The sequence below is a fragment of the Calidris pugnax genome, unplaced genomic scaffold (assembly GCF_001431845.1).
Source record: "Calidris pugnax isolate Ruff unplaced genomic scaffold, ASM143184v1 scaffold186, whole genome shotgun sequence".
Classification (NCBI taxonomy): Eukaryota; Metazoa; Chordata; class Aves; order Charadriiformes; family Scolopacidae; genus Calidris; species Calidris pugnax.
This window is the reverse complement of record NW_015090994.1, coordinates 925,228-941,462: the sequence shown is the minus strand read 5'-3', so window position 1 is coordinate 941,462 and position 16,235 is coordinate 925,228.

The following is a 16,235-nucleotide window of genomic DNA, read 5'->3' as shown; positions in this document are numbered from 1 at the left end:
CCTCCAGGGATGGTGACTCCACCACCTCCCTGGGCAGGCTGTTCCAGTGCCTGACCACTCTTTCAGTAAAGTCATTCTTCCCAATATCTAATCTGAATCTCCCTTGCCGCATCTTCAGACCATTCCCTCTGGTCCTGTCATTATTCCTTTGGGAGAAGAGGCCAACCCTCACCTCTCTACACCCTCCTTTCAGGTAGTTGTAGAGGGCAATGAGGTCTCCCCTCAGCCTCCTCTTCTCCAAACTGCCCAGTTCCCTCAGCCTCTCCTCATAGGACTTGTTCTCCAGACCCCTCACCAGCTTGGTGGCTCTCCTCTGGACACGCTCCAGCCCCTCAATGTCCTTCCTGTAGTGAGGGGCCCAAAACTGAACACAGCCCTCGAGGTGAGGCCTCACCAGTGCCCAGTACAGAGGCACGATGACTTCCCTACTCCTGCTGGCCACGCTGTTCCTGATACAGGCCAGGGGGACTTGCAGGAAAGTGGCCTGGTTACAGCCATGGCTCACTTGGTATCTCCATGAGGGGTTGTTTCCCCCCCGCCCCCATGACCAAAATGCAGGACCCAGCACTTGGCCGGCAAATCAACCCGGCATCTTTTTTTTTCCTCCCCCGTGAAGGGTTTCAGTGGTGTCACGCCTGGTCTCTGCTGGTGGCAGCGATGGCAGGGTGGGTCGGTGGGCGCTGAAAGCCCTGTGGTGGCCTGCCATGGTGAGGGGCGACTTCGGCAGCGGCAATGTGGCTACTGGGGTGCTCCCTGGGCTGGCAAGGGAGCAGGGGCCACACGGTTGGGCTGGTGGTGTGACAGCAGTGGGACTTGCAGGTAAGTGGCCTGGTTAAGGCCATGGCTCACCTGGGTTCTCCATGAGGGGTTGTTTCACCCCCCACCCCCCCCCTTAGACCACAGAGGACAGATGTAGAAAAGTCCGGACCGTATTTAAAATTGAATTCAATTTACTGCAACTGTCTTAAGAAATGTCGAAATTACAAATGTGCATATATTTTCAAAAGAGAGCTTGAAACTTGCACATTGTCGGTGCATTTGTTTAGGCGGCTGCCGCGCAAAGTCATCCCGAAACCGCCTTCCCACTGTACTAACAATAAAAGATCGAAGTGAAGAGGGAGGTTCATTGTTTGTATTCGTTCATTTTCACCGACTTAAGCAAAAAACTGCCAGTCATGTCAAATTAAATTATATGGTTTTGTATTTCCATTATATTTATATTACACTGTATTACTGTAGTTGAATTAGACTATTTTCCATGGGGCCTGGGCTGTGACTACTGAATTTAACTCACTTTACGCAAGAGCTACCCTTAATTAGACTTGAGCTGAGAGCAGAATTGCTTCGACTAACGCCGCAGACCACTACAGCAGCAGAATACCACAGGCTCTTAAATTACTACAAAAGAGATATCCGCTGGCTGAACAGCTGGAACTGGGCGGGTGATGCCAGAAATCGTTCTTACTGAGCACCTCAGCTGTAGGGAGATGGCAGCCCTTGGCCAGGTCCCACCAACCATTACCAGACTAACCTGGCTGGACTGTCCCCTTCCACAGCTCCTTCACCCACCACTCATTCACCGGTTCTCAGGCACCTCACAGTAGGACTTGTGTGACTCCCTGCTCTGTTCCTGGAAATAAGAATTATTAAGGTGTCTATATCTCTTCCCTGAACTTGCCATCAGCTCTTGATGCCTGCAGTGGCAAAGTTAGCAGGTAGCAGCATCAAAAGGGGCATCGCCCTGATCTGGAACATGTCACCAGCCCACTAACAAGAAATAATTCACTCAATCTGTCATCAAAAATGCATTGTTATCCTCTGGCAATGACGTACTACCATGAGCAGCAGCTTTTGTCTCTTCATTGAGGAGAAAAAGCTTTATAGCATAGTACAGTGGTGAGATTTTGCAGTTGCTTATGACAATCTTCTTCAGCATCTGAGGATGCTGAAGTGACCCAAAACATCAGCCAAAAGCAAAACAACCTTCCATGACCAGAGGGGGAACATCACAGGTCAAACAGCACCACCACCTCCTGAGCCTTTTTAGGTGTCAGCTGCAACTGTTGAAGGGTGGTTTCACCATTTTAAGTGCTGTGGGTGTCATCATGGCAGTTGATTCAAAACACTGGTGCCTGGTTTCACCATTTTAAGTGCTGTGGGTGTCGTCAAAGCACTGGTGCGTGGGGTTTTCCTTGATGATTAATTAGGTTTGGATGAAGCAGATTGCCTTTACACTCTTACCTTGTCCCTAAGAAGGTCACTGGAAGAAAGAAAGAAACACTTAGGGCAGTTTTCTCAGTATTTTTCCCCACACCATCCAAAGCCAAGGAGGAATGGGGAGACTGATGTTCTCCAACTGGCATTTCACGTGGAATCACCAGCTTTCTGGTCCCAGTGTGGTACTTGGTCCATAGCCACTCAAGAAACCTACAGCAGCTCAAAGCCAAGGCAAGTAATTTAATACAGAGACTGCATAGATGTAATGACTCTTTGTGAAGTCTTCAATCATCAAGGGTTATGTTTTAAAAAAAAAGAGGCCTGGATAAAACCCATTTTTGTTCTACAGCCAAATACAGAAGTTCTGCAGGGGAAGCCTAGGGTACAAGTCTTGGGCTTCACAGAAAGGACAGTCCTTTGTGGAAGTCACAGGTGAAATCCTTCTGGTTCAGTTTCCTGTAGAACCCATTTCTAATCGTACAAAACAACTATTGAAAACAGCATCCTAACAATTAAGATCAAGAGGATGTTTTAGATTATTTTACCTTCTGGAGAGGGAAAATAAATATATTCTGATCTGAATATGTGTTTTTCAGACCATGATCTGAGTACCACAAATGCACTAATTGCAGGGCCTCAATAAGGTCAGCCTCCTGAAGTGGATTTTGCTGTATTTGGATTGCTTTGAATTGTGTTTGCTGTCACGTAAAAAGAGGTATTTTCACAGAACGATGTCTTCGTAAGTGCTAGTATTCATAAATATCTTGTTTGGTTTATGTTTCCAAACTGATAAAAGTGCAGCCTTTATAGTATTCAGAAACAACACTTACATAGCAAAATGCCTTCCAGGTAGTATAATAGATATTCATCAGGCATTGATAGCAATCTCCAACAAATTATTTATTTTGAACTTCTGGAGAGGAGCATTGGAAATTAACTTAATTTTCTTCCTATTTACTTAACCCTGATATTCTCCCACTTGCCTGCCTCTCTGCTGTCCTGTGCTTACCAGCCTTCTCAGTTTCTCCTCATCGTGGGACAGATGTTGAAAAAGTTTTTAAAGGCAATTCATCCGGTATGAATCGGACTTTTATTTCCTTGGTTTTATGCTTTTTTTTTCCTAAGGATGCTCTCGGGCTGCTTTATTTTGCAAGAAAGCTCAAAATCCAGGAAACGACAGTGTGAGTTGAGGAAATTGTAGACATTCATGCTACTGTCTATCCTGGCAACAGCACCATCGAAGCCAGCATCCATTTGCACAAATATTTGCAACTTATTGTAACTTTTCATAAGGGAAGGGTCATCTTCACAATCTAGAAGCTTTCTCACATGTGTAGGTAAGGATCTGCATGAGCCACAGTCTGTGGCTTAATGAATACGAAAATATGGATTATGTAGAAAAATACTCAACGGTTTTGAAAAAACAGGAGAGGCATGAATGCTCAAGTATGATTGCTGATAATTCAGTGAAGAGAAAATTAGCGTGAAAGAACTTGAATGAATCATTTCAAGCCTGTCTCTGTCTGCTCGTTCTTGACTGGCCACATATAAATTGCCATAAAAATGAACAATCATCTTAGATATAAGTGTAAATTAGGAACAAATTCCATAATCTTATCAAACTAACAAATGACTCGAGAGGCTCCCTGTCTGCCAAGAGCTGTGCCATCACACCTCACCTTCACACCTACCTTGGGAAGCTGTCAAAAATCAACGGTTAGGCAGTATTGGCTGGGAAGACCACCTTTCCCTGCATCTTTCTTTGCTGTCATTCGTGGGCAGAAAGAAAGCTCGGACTTGAGTTCTGTGGGCCCTTCTGTCACCAAAAAAAAAAAAATAAAATAAAATAAGGGAAGTAGTATTCTGCACCAATTAATTAAACAAACTGATATAAATTCCCCGCTTAAATCGTACTTTGCATATCCATAATCTCTGCGCTACATTTTATGTATACTTTACCCTTGGGTAAAAATTTGTGAGCATATAAATGCTTTCTCATATAATCTTGCTAAAGCACGCTCTTCCCTATAAATATTCATACCACTGCCAAAACATTTGCAAGCTTTCCCCAAAGGTGAAATATGTGTAATGTACTTTGCCTTCTGGGTATAAATATTATCCAATACATTTTGGTTAATATGAATACACTAATTATTCTTGTAACCCTTTTTAAAAGGGTCATCCTCATGATGTGAATTTTTTAAAAATGTAATTACAGTAATTGGATACTTAATCTAATTAAAATTGGCTTTATCTTTAATGGGAATTTTTCTAAAGAGGCAGAATGACAATTGACTTTCTGATAATCACTGTTTTCTTTCAGCTAGAGGATGCATTTAGTACAGTTGGAACCAGAGAACGTGGCCTCTTTACTACATGCCAGCCACCTTTAGGGCCAGTTAAAATATAATTTTATCCATTACCAGGCAAAACTTCCACTTTACTTAAAAATGAGAGTTCTTCATCCTCAATCGATTTCATTGTGGCTCAAGTACAGATAATTTAGGGAGCGTTTTTTGTGCTGACTAAGATGCAAAGCCTCCCTTAGAGAAGATGCTCTGTGGGGGGAAGGTGCCAACCTCACAAAACCTGCCTCTTTTGGTGGCTGTAGGATGAGCTCTGCTGTCTTCAGGAGGTGCACCTGGGTGCTTGGGATTTGTGTAAATTCTCACTGAAGTGGACAAAAAAGTTCAGTACAGAGATATCTGGGAGCAGCATTTCTAGTGTGCTCTCTAAAGGCATTCTCCTCCCACAGTGTGACTGGCAGGACTGTCACTCTTCAGAAGGTGAAAATTATTTTGAGTCCACATTGCCAGTTATAGGGAGCATCCTTTACTGGGGGAAGGCAGGGAGAACAAGGCAATGGAAAAGCTTGTGTAAGAATGTGACTGGAGAAGTGGATTCACGTCGCTAGCTTCAGATCCCTGGGACATACACATTATTGTCTGAGATATGTCTGTATTGATCAGTGGGAAATTGGTACTTTGCCAGTTATAGGGAGCATCCTTTACTGTGGAAAAGCTTGTGTAAGAATGTGACTGGAGAAGTGGATTCATGTCACTAGCTTCAGATCCCTGGGACATACACATTATTGTCTGAGACATGTCGGTATTGATCAGTGGAAAATTGGTACATTTAAGGTATAACTCACCCGAACATAGGTGGAGGTCTGCTTTCAGATGTGATAGATCACACTCTATTTTCATTCCTTGACAATAAAGGGGGCAGGGGGTGCCTTGCCCCTAGATTGGTGGGCACCCTGTAGATGTGAATGTTGAGTCAGATAAATGCCGCCAGCTGAGGAGCAACACAAACCCCTGTCTGTGGAGCACATCAATTCACTCAACAAGTGTGAAAGAGAATACCAACATAAGAAGCCAGCTAAGGTTCATAAAGTTTTGCTTTCTGGATCTCTGAAGATTCAGAAAACCAGCTGAAAGCCAGGTAAAAAGAAGTAAAAAAAAAAAGTAAATTAAAAAATTACCTTGAGAAAGAAATTAAAATGGAAATTCCCTGGTAATATGGGTGATTTGGAATTGTCATTGTGAAACAGTTGGGGAAGAGCTTCCCTGGTGAGCTCCACAAATGAAAGTCTGGCAAAACAAACAGAAAGAGCAATTCCTGTGAGCAAATAGGACTGACCCATCTCTGGTGACGTTACCGAGATGGCCCTGTCAGCAAAGACACTTAGTCATTGGGTTGGTGCAAGCTGTGGACATGTGGTTTGATCCAGACATAAGGCCAAACTAACTCGAGCACAACTAATACCACGACCTGGAGAACACAGCTGCAGGTTGAAATATCTGGAAGGAGGTCTGGTATAAGGTTGCTGCACCTTTCAGGGTCTTTGCTTCTAACAAAAGAGATTACTGTGAGAGGGAAGGAACTTCTGTGAAAATCAACTGGTTTGTAGGCTCATCCTGTCCCTCATAGGCTGGTATGTTTTTGTATGACTAAAGGCAAAGAGCAATATTTCATTTCATAGAGGAACTGGTCGTTGTTTACTAAACAGGATAATCTTCTTCATCTAGGTGGCTGTGGCAGTGTTTGATGATAGAAAATCTGTGCCTGTGTCTCTCTAAGTGCTGTCTGTGCCTCTCACATCTGCCCAACTGCTGCACCTGGGGACTCTGTCTGAGATGACAGACCAGAAGCACCACCCTTAAGTTTCCATAGGAAGCTCTTTTTTGTGCCCAGAGAGTTTCTGCTGAGCTCAGCCCTCTTGTAGCCTCCTCCAACAGGCGACTGGCTAATGAACACAGAGAACAGGATGTCCTCCTCCAACAGGCGACTGGCTAATGAACAAAGATAACAGGATGTTCTCTCTGTACTCAGCATTGGTGAGGCCTCACCTCGAGTTCTGTGTTCAGTTTTGGACCCCTCACAACAGGAAAGACATTGAAGTGCTGGAGCGTGTCCAGAGGAGAGCCACCAAGCTGGGGAGGGGTCTGGAGAACAAGTCCTGTGAGGAGAGGCTGAGGGAACTGGGCATGTTTAGTTTGGAGAAGAGGAGGCTGAGGGGAGACCTCATTGCGCTCTACAACTACCTGAAAGGAGACCGTAGAGAGGTGGGGGTCGGTCTCTTCTCCCAAAGGAATAATGACAGGACCAGAGGAAATGGTCTGAAGTTGGGGCAGGGGAGGTTTAGATTAGATACTAGGGATGACTTTACTGAAAGAGTGGTCAGGCCCTGGAACAGCCTGCCCAGGGAGGTGGTGGAGTCACCATCCCTGGAGGGATTTAAGAAACGTGTAGACATGGCTCTTCAGGGCATGCTCTAGTGCCCAAGATTCTTGGTTTGTGGGGGGGGGTAGGGTGTGGGGTTTAGTTGGGGGGGGGGGGTTTGGGGTTTGTTGTTTTGGGGGATTTTTTGATTTTTTTTTTTTTTTTTAATGTGGTTGGACTCGATGATCTCGGAGGAGCCTTCCAACCACTAAGATTCTGTGATTTTGTGATTACTGATACTTTTTTGGGCCAGGGTGAATGAATACGTATCTGGTTCTGTTGAGCATGATGTGAAGTAGCAGTGACTGCAGAGGAGCTGAGGAAAGGGAGGATGGAGACGATGCTGTGATTGAAATGCTATGTCTCAGCACCAACCTGTACATAATACACGTGGTAGAAAATAGGCTTTTAAGAGAGCCATTTATGTATTGAGAAAAAATCATTAACTTTGGAGTGAAATTACTGCTAATGAAAAGAATCATTTAAATTAAAAATTTAGGAAAAATTGATCAGAAAATGAGTGCTTAAGTTCAAAACAGCATCAGACATACCAAGGAAGGCCCAAGCTTCATTTGACAGCTGTTGGTGGTCTTGAACTGTAGCTTTCAGCTTATTAAAAACATTTGCCCTACGAAAGTATTTGATCACAGAATCACGGAATCTTCTAGGTTGGAAGGGACCTTAAAGATCATCTTGTCCAACCGTCAACCTGACTGACAAAAACAGACACCCACACAACAAACAAGGAGCATCACCATCACTAAACCAGACCTCCCAGCACTACATCAACCTGTCTTTTGAACACCTCCAGGGATGGGGCCTCAACCACCTCCCTGGGCAGCCCATTCCAATGGCTGAGAACCCTTTCAGTGAAAAAATTTTGATGCTGAGACTATTGAAAAGTATGCCATTTCCCATCAGTTTGTTTTGCCAAAGTAATTTTTGTGTGTAAGATGAACCATTGGATCAAGAAATAATGACATTATCTGGTAGTCTTCACTAAGTTTAAAGCTTCCAGATTGAAATTAGACGTGGAGGCAACACCGAACCATTTCACAGGGAGCAATTTGAGTGGCAAAAAACTGGTGCAGGTAAGCAGTCCTGTACCTGAGAGACACAGAAATGTGAATGTGGTGATGTTCTGTTGCTATTACAGAAAATGTATTTGTGGGTTTGGGATATATAAATGTTGTTTGGGATATATAAATGTTGTGGGAAGTGAGAGGAGGGAGTGTTGCAATGGCCAGCAGCGCGAGCTGTCATACTTTCAGGGCTGAAGATCATTCTAGCTAGCATTTTTGCTTTGAGGCCACTTTTGGCTACTCAGTACAGAGGAGCTGGGAGGATAACGGCTTGCTGGAAAAATGTGAGCTCTTTGGAAATAAATTTTTATGTAGGTATTCCTGTCCCTATTTACGAGGCCAGTTCAAACTATGTTTCTTGCAGGAGCTCCTGACTGAGGAATCTTGGCAGGTCCCCATATGAATCCTTAAGAAATCGGAAGCAATTTGGGTTTGCAATCTGTCTTGGGTAAAAACTCTGCATTGCTGATGTTCTTTCGAGATAGGCTTATTGGGGAAGCTAATATCAAACATTGCCCTAAGCACGAAGGAAAAGTATTGGCGGCTGAAAGGAATAAATGTGTTCAGGGAGGGAAAAAAGTCTGTTGCCTCTCCTCTGTTTGCAGACACGCAAATGTTCCTTCCTCCATCCTTCAGTGGCCCATTTGCAGGAAGAGGCTGCCAAGTAAACGACTTGGCATGTTCATATCCTGCAGTACCACAGGAAAGGTTTTCTTGTCTAAGAGAAAACTTGAAACTTTAAAGAGTTCTTGTAGGTTGGGAAAGAATTCTTGGTACCAGTATCAACTGGTTATACTGAATTTATTTAAAAGAAAATAAAACCCTGATGCTATTTCACAATTTTAAAAAGGAAGGACAGCCTGGAGTTACAAAAAATTTAGCAAGTCCTTGACAAGGTGTGATATAAAAATCTTGCAGAGGAGATTAAGTGTTTCTAATAAAAAGGAAAATCCCCAAAAGACCAGACATGACTTTTGCTTTGACCACAGTCAAAAAGGTGGGTGCCACTTTCCACAATCCTACTATCCACAGGATTATTCCAGAGAGCAATTTGCCACTATGCAGTGTAAGAAATGAGCAGGCTGGGGAACTGAGCGCTAGCGACTTCCTTTGCGGCAGCTCTGATGCCTTGCGTGCATCACAGACACAAAAAATAATAAAAAAATAAAAATTGAATCCAAAGTATTAGTGAAAGGCTGTGCGATTTCTGGATGTTGATGAAGCATGTGGAGTGTGATGGGAGGGGGACTGTTTGGTGGGAGCTGTGACCAAGCAGCCAGCACACCCGTATTCCAGCACTGCAGAGATGGGAATGGGACCAGCTGGGGCAGGTGTGGGAGTAATGGGTTGCCATTACAGCAGAGTGTGGATAATAAACCCTGTATAGTTCAGATATAGCTCCTCCCCAGCAGAGAGACAGTAATTGTAAGAGGAATTTGGGTTAAAAAAAACCAAACAACTTGGTTTTGACTTCAAATAGGAAAATAGCCTGAAAACAAAGCCTGGTAAATTTGAAAGTAGTTAGAATTGCACTGTCATTTGAGGGGTGGGGTGTAAAATGCGTGGTCTCACAGGCTACCTGGTAAGTGCAAGTGAAGAAGGATTTCATCTTTTGTAGTTGAACGCAATTCTCTAATTTGAGGAAGCTGTTTGGCTGAAACAAGAGCAGCCTTCCCCCAGCCCTGTCACCGTGCAGGCAGAAAAGGTTTTAAGTAGCTGGACCTGGAGGGGGATTTCAGCCCTGCTTGAGCAGCTACGTGCTTCAGCTGTCTGTCTCCTGAGGAAGGGCAGCCCCACGTGAGACGTGGGTGTCCATCTCCCACTCCTTCTGCAAGAGGGAGCTGAGGCTGGGAGAAGAGTCTTCCTCTGCTGTGGGCAGAGCCACAGCTTCATCTGGATCTTGGAGAAGTTGAGCCTGGGAAGAGTGTGAGAGGCTCTTCCTACAGTTTCTCTGAGGCTGGAGGTCACACATAGCAGCCAGAGGTCCAAGCTCATTGACAGAAAAGCTGGCATTGAGGCAGAGGACAACTGGGGGGGTGGACAAATGTAAAATCTGAGTAACAGAAGTAATGCAGCGCCCAGAGACAAGGGAGGTGTGTTTTGAGTTGGGGTAGATCCTTCACTGGCAGCCAGAACCACTGCTTAGTAAGTTGGTAGGACGATCAACACTAGCTGTCACAGCAGACAAAAAACTACAATGCCATACCCTTTCAGATAAAAACTGCAATACAAACCTCTTCAGTGCTAAAATCCTGGGATCTGAGAGTATCTGGGTTACTGACTGCTGGGGGCGTTAAGTAAAGTAATACTGCACCATTTCTTGGTGGGAAATTCATGATGTGTTTTGGGAACTGATGCTTCATAAAGAAACACCAAACCGCTGGAGCACCTGGCTGTTTTCACCATCTCCTTTTGACAGGAGCAGCCCACAACACTCCAAACATCACATCCATTCCTGTTCCTCAGAAAAACCCTTTGATAACAAAGCTGTGCAGCCATTTCTAACATTGAAACCAGGTATCTCAGCAACTCCTAACCCCTTAAATTTAAGAGGGGTTTTGATAACAAAGCTGTGCAGCCATTTCTAACATGGAAACCAGGTATCTTAGCATCTCCTAACCCCTTAAATTTAAGAGGCTTTTGTACTTAACCTCTTGAAAAGTTTCTTTCATCTGAAGATGACAAATTTGGAAGCACAGCTTCTGTTTTTCCAGGAGGTGGCAGTGCCACTACAGAAAATAGCTGAGCAGTTGAGCTCCTGAGGTGACTGTTCTGTAATTTGCCAGCTCAGAACTCATATATAACAAGTTTTGATTTTTTTTTTTTTTTTAAATAGATGATCAGATAATTATACTTCAATGACTGTCAGAAGCAATAATGATAGCACTCTTTACAACTTTAAAGTGTGCCTGGTTTCCCAAGGGCTCACAACAAACGTTAATTCATCTGAATGGAAACAGGAGACGTAATTAGGCAGTAACTCATTTCTATCACATACAGTATCAGCTATAATTAATTTTTGCTTCGCGTGTTGGCACTGGATGTTGAACTGCCCTCCTAACGCCCATCTCCTGTGCCCTTACCTGGGGTAAGAGCAGGTGTTGCAGGAGTTGCAGTGAGATGGTAACCTCTGGACTCGGTCTGAGGAAATGGCATAGCACATCTGGCAGATCTGAAGCATACAGCAGGCAAATAAACCCAGTGAAGATTAATAAGGAACACAGCACTGCGCCAGATGCAGTGGTAATGCTAACTACATTGCTAAATGATTGCAATATGCTAACTAGACCCTCCAAAATATATTCTTGCTTTCATGAACTGTGTGAGCTGGATACCTTTAATTTTCAGGATGAGCTTGATTTCTGATTATTTTTGTCACATCATATTTCAAGGATTTTGTGGTATGATTACAAGTGATTTACTAAAAATAACAGATCAATGAAAAGATGCAGAACTTACTGTGCTTCCCTTTCCATTCATTTGTTATATTTTCCTAAGTCTTTCATTGCAAAAAAAAGGGGCTCTGTTCACACTAGAAAGGCTACCTACCAGTTCAGTGAGAAGAAGGCAAGCAAAGAGTTATTCTACACCCTGCTAACATATTCATAAAACTCATCCAATTTTGTTAAGACCTTTTGTGGAGAATCAAAAGTTAGCGAAGATTGTATTGTAATTCCTCTTCCTGACCTGAAAGTCACACAGCTGGATTCAAGTAGGCCAGAAATGTGTGCTTTATAGAAACACCTTGTGGTTGGGGTTTTTTTTTTTTTGAAGCTCTGAAAGTTTATACCGCTGACCCTGCCCTCCGTACCGACAACCGAGTCTCTAGTAGGAACTCAGGGCAGAAGACAATTTGTCACAACTGTCAAATAGCTGGCGGAAGGAAAGAGCCACCTTGTTTCATCAGTCTCGGCCTCTACATTTGCCTTGTAACGGGGCAAGAGCTACGCACCGCTCGTTAGACCTGAGAGATTCTAGTTTTGTGGGACACAGTCAAAATGTATATATGCTGGAGGGAAGTAACTTGCTGCTCGATCCAACGGCACCTTTTGAAGTCAGTGTAAAAATGTTCATTAGCATCAGTGAGATTCAGATTAGATCCTTGTTTCCTAGTCGGCATAATTGGTCAGTCAACATCGTCTTTTGCAAGTCATAGGAATTCGTGGAAAGCCATGTCAACAGCCATCTCATTTATCGTAACAGCAACAGCAGGAACCCCCTCATGCTCTTTACAGCCTTACGAGCGAGCATGTTCTATCGTCCCCCCCACGAGCAGTGATGGTCCCCCTGTACTGGGCACTGGTGAGGCCCCACCTCGAGTGCTGTGTCCAGTTTTGGGCCTCCTACCATAAAAAAGACATTGAGGTGCTGGAGCGGGTCCAGAGAAGGGCAACAAAGCTGGTGAGGGGTCTGGAGAACAAGTCTTGTGAGGAGAGGCTGAGGGAGCTGGGGTTGTTCAGTCTGGGGAAGAGGACACTGAGGGGAGACCTTATCGCTCTGTACAACTCCCTGAAAGGAAGCTGTAGAGAGGTGGGGGTCGGTCTCTTCTTCCAAGCTACAGACGATAGGACATGGGGTAATGGCTTCAAGTTGTGCCAGGGGAAGTTCAGGTTGGATATTAGGAAACATTTCTTTACTGAAGGGGTTGTCAGGCATTGGAATGGGCTGCCCAGGGAGGTGGTGGAGTCACCATCCCCGGAGGTATTTAAGAAACGTGTAGACGTGGCTCTTCAGGGCATGCTCTAGTGCCCAAGATTATTGGTTTGTGGTGGGATGTTGTGTGGGTGGTTGATGGTTTTGGTTTGGTTGTTGTTGTGTGTTTAGGGGGTGGGTGTTTGTTTGTTTGTTTTGTTTTTTTGTGGTTGGACTCGATGATCTCTGAGGTCCCTTCCAACCACTATGATTCTGTGATTTGCCCCCTCCCAGCTGGTGCTAAACCCTGCCCCACACCACGCGGGACCATGTCGCAGAACACTCACTGCACCTTTCACTGGTGGGTGCTGGTAGAAGGGAGTGTGGCGTTTGTGATAATGGAGATAACTGAGACGCGAAAAGGGAATGCAGATATTGCATAATAGCATTTTATATACCAGCTACTTTTAATTCTCAGTGTTAAGGATCACGGTGAAGTAACTGGTAATGGTACTTTGCATTATCTATGGGATAAAAACATCAGGAAATGAGTCTATATTACGGAGAATCTCCCCATGATTTATACTTTTCAATTTATTGCATGGACTATAACAAACCACATAAATAAGGTATTTAAATGACAACTTTTCAGCTGTAACATTCCACATATTAAACTGTGCTTTGGATGAGTAGGACAGGCCAACACTAAGAGCTAATCAAAAAGGAGTTAAGGTCCTGTGACTGTGACTGATACCCACCATGTTAGGAAAAAAGAAAACATAAATCATACTGATTTCTGACTAAGCTGCGCTCGTGAAGTCCATCATATGACTGAGTGGTGGGTAAGAAGACAGCTAAGCAGAGCTTGAAAACTGCAAGTCAGTAGAGCCATCTTGTTCTATATCCACTCAGGATTTAATTGTATGAAATGCTGTCATTTAATGCAAGCAACACAGGTGTCTCAGACCATATTGTTCAGAGGTCCTGAACCAGGTCCTGGAGGAACCCTCCCCTCAAAAATGATGGAGCTGAAAGCAAACTAGAAGGATATAAACTGATAAGCATTCATAGTCATCTAGTCATCTACCTAGCCAAGGTAATGTTCAGAAGTGAAGCCTTTGAAGGCACGTGCAACTCCCACACAAGCTCAAGTGCAGCTTACTCTGGGGTGTGACTCAAATGCCATTCTCATTCATGGGCAGCTCAACTCCATACGGCACATCCATCCCTCTGCATCTCTGCACTGCCAGGTAGGGCTAGTCAGCAGAAGACAGGCAGATCAAAGAGCAGAATGTTATCCAATGTCACAGGGCTCTTGTTATTTCTGGGGCTGGTGCTTACTTTCCATGTGTCTTTACAGTCATTCAGCCCCTCTGCACCTTTTTTTCTGTTTGGTTGGGCTCCTCCAGTTGCTACCAGGACTTCAGCAGTGGTCCCCATTTTGTATGTTTAGAGCTTGGGTGAGGCCTCTGGGCACGGGAGTGTTGCTGCTGCTGACAGATGATTTCCACAAATGAGAAGAGCAACACGAGTTATGTCTTTCTGTAGAAAGTCCCACTCAAAAATTGTAAGAGGAGGAGACAGCCTCAAAGAGGGACACTGCGACTGCAAGAGCATAGGGATGAAGGAAGAATCAAGGGCTTGGCAGAAGGGTAGAAATGATAGCTTAAGATTTTTAATGATAAAGGCTGAGAAGACATTCAAGTTTAAATAATCTTTGGATGTGCAGCTGTAGGGACAGTTAATACTGAGTTCCCATTAAAAATCTCTCAGGAGATCTCGTAAGATTAAGTAAAGTTAGCCCAAAGGCCCAAATTCTGCCTGCAAATCAGGCATCATCCACTGAAATTAACAGAGCACAAGATCAGACTGCATGGTCAGGCAGTCACCCCGTGCTTGTCCTCCCCACCTCGCCGCCCCCACCGCACCTCCTGCCTGTCCTACCCGGTCCCTTCAGCTCTGGGCCCGGCCACCGAGGTGGTTGAATTCTCCATCTTGTGGTTCTGCTCATGTGCACCGTCACCATGTCTCTGGTGAGACACTGGAACAGGTTGCCCAGGGAAGTTGTGGATGCTCCATCCCTGGAAGTGTTCAAGGCCAGGCTGGATGGGGCCTTGAGCTACCTGGTCTGGTGGGAGGTGTCCCTGCCCATGGCAGGGGGGTTGGAACTCCATGATCTTTGAGGTCCCTTCCAACCCAACTCATTCTGTGATTCTATGATCCCCGTGATGTCCTCAGGCTGTGCAGCAGACCATCGTGTTGTGCCGCGGCCTGCTTTCCAGGGCGTTACAGCTACATCATGAGGCACTTCTCCTGATTGCAGACACATAACCGGTGGAACTGCTGCCGAACTGGGGGCAGGAGGTCTGCAAGCCGTGGTGTTGAAGCGTGCCCAGTTCATCTCATGCCCTGGCCAAAGTTTTTTGATGCCAGTCGTGGCCGCCTGCATTTGGCAAGGCCCAGGCACTGCCAAGTACCTGCACCTGCAAGTAATTCCCTGGGAGCTGCTGGCCTTGCTGGTGCAGCTTGGAGCTCAGCAGCCTTGCTGCTGGTCCATTAACTCCCAGAGATGTTTATTATGAAGCTAAAATTTATTCAGCCGAATCTCACAACGAATAGAAAGTGTAAGAGAAATATTAGGGCTGCACTTGGTAGAAACAGTAAAGAATATGCTGTTTACCAGGGCAGATGGGAACGCTCTTTAATCTGTGCCAGAAGCAGTTGCAGGAGGAGGCCTCAATACATCGCTACAAAACACAGCTTGAAGCAGACTTTTCCTCTCTGATACTTAAGAATACCTCTGTGCAGAACATACGTTTTTTGCTTTCTTGCTTAGAAGGACTAAAAATTAGTACCTCTTCCTTTAATGAGCAGGTTGGTCCTCTGACAGTCCTTAGGGCAGGTGAGTGGTTGAAAATACTCACACCCTTTCAGACAGCAACGTGAGCCAGTCCTTTGGCGCAGATGCTTAAAGTTGGGTAATGTCCAACTCCTGGTAAAAAAGTAACACCAGTGGGAGTCGCTCACCTGTGCTCCAGTCATTGGAAAGGCCTCAACTGGTTAAGGACAGGTGCCACAACGCTTTGAGGACCAAATCTTGACAGTCAGATCTTAAACGCTGTTGATGTGCCTAGGTAATTCACAGAGCACCGCAGGGTGGTCCCATGCTGGCTGTTTCAGGCCACCTCGGTGGGGCTGTACCACCTGGGGACATCAGCAGGACATGGGCATTGCTCCACATCTGCCTGTTTCGGGAGCGGGTCCCCATATTTTTGGCCACAGGCACTGGCAGTGGCCATATGTGCCCAGCTCACAAAGCTGTGGTAATCTATGGACAAAGCAGGGGCTGTTAAGTCTTACCAAAACTCCATGGGATTTAGACTAAGGAGGCTGGTATGTTTGAAGTCTTCAGTCACAACAACCCCAGGCAGTGCTACAGGCTGGGGGCAGAGTGGCTGGAGCTGCCTGGCAGAAAAGGACCTGGGGGTGTTGGTCGCCTGTCGGCTGAACAGGAGCCAGCAGTGTGCCCAGGTGGCCAAGAAGGCCACCAGCATCCTGGCCTGTAGCAGTAACAGGGTG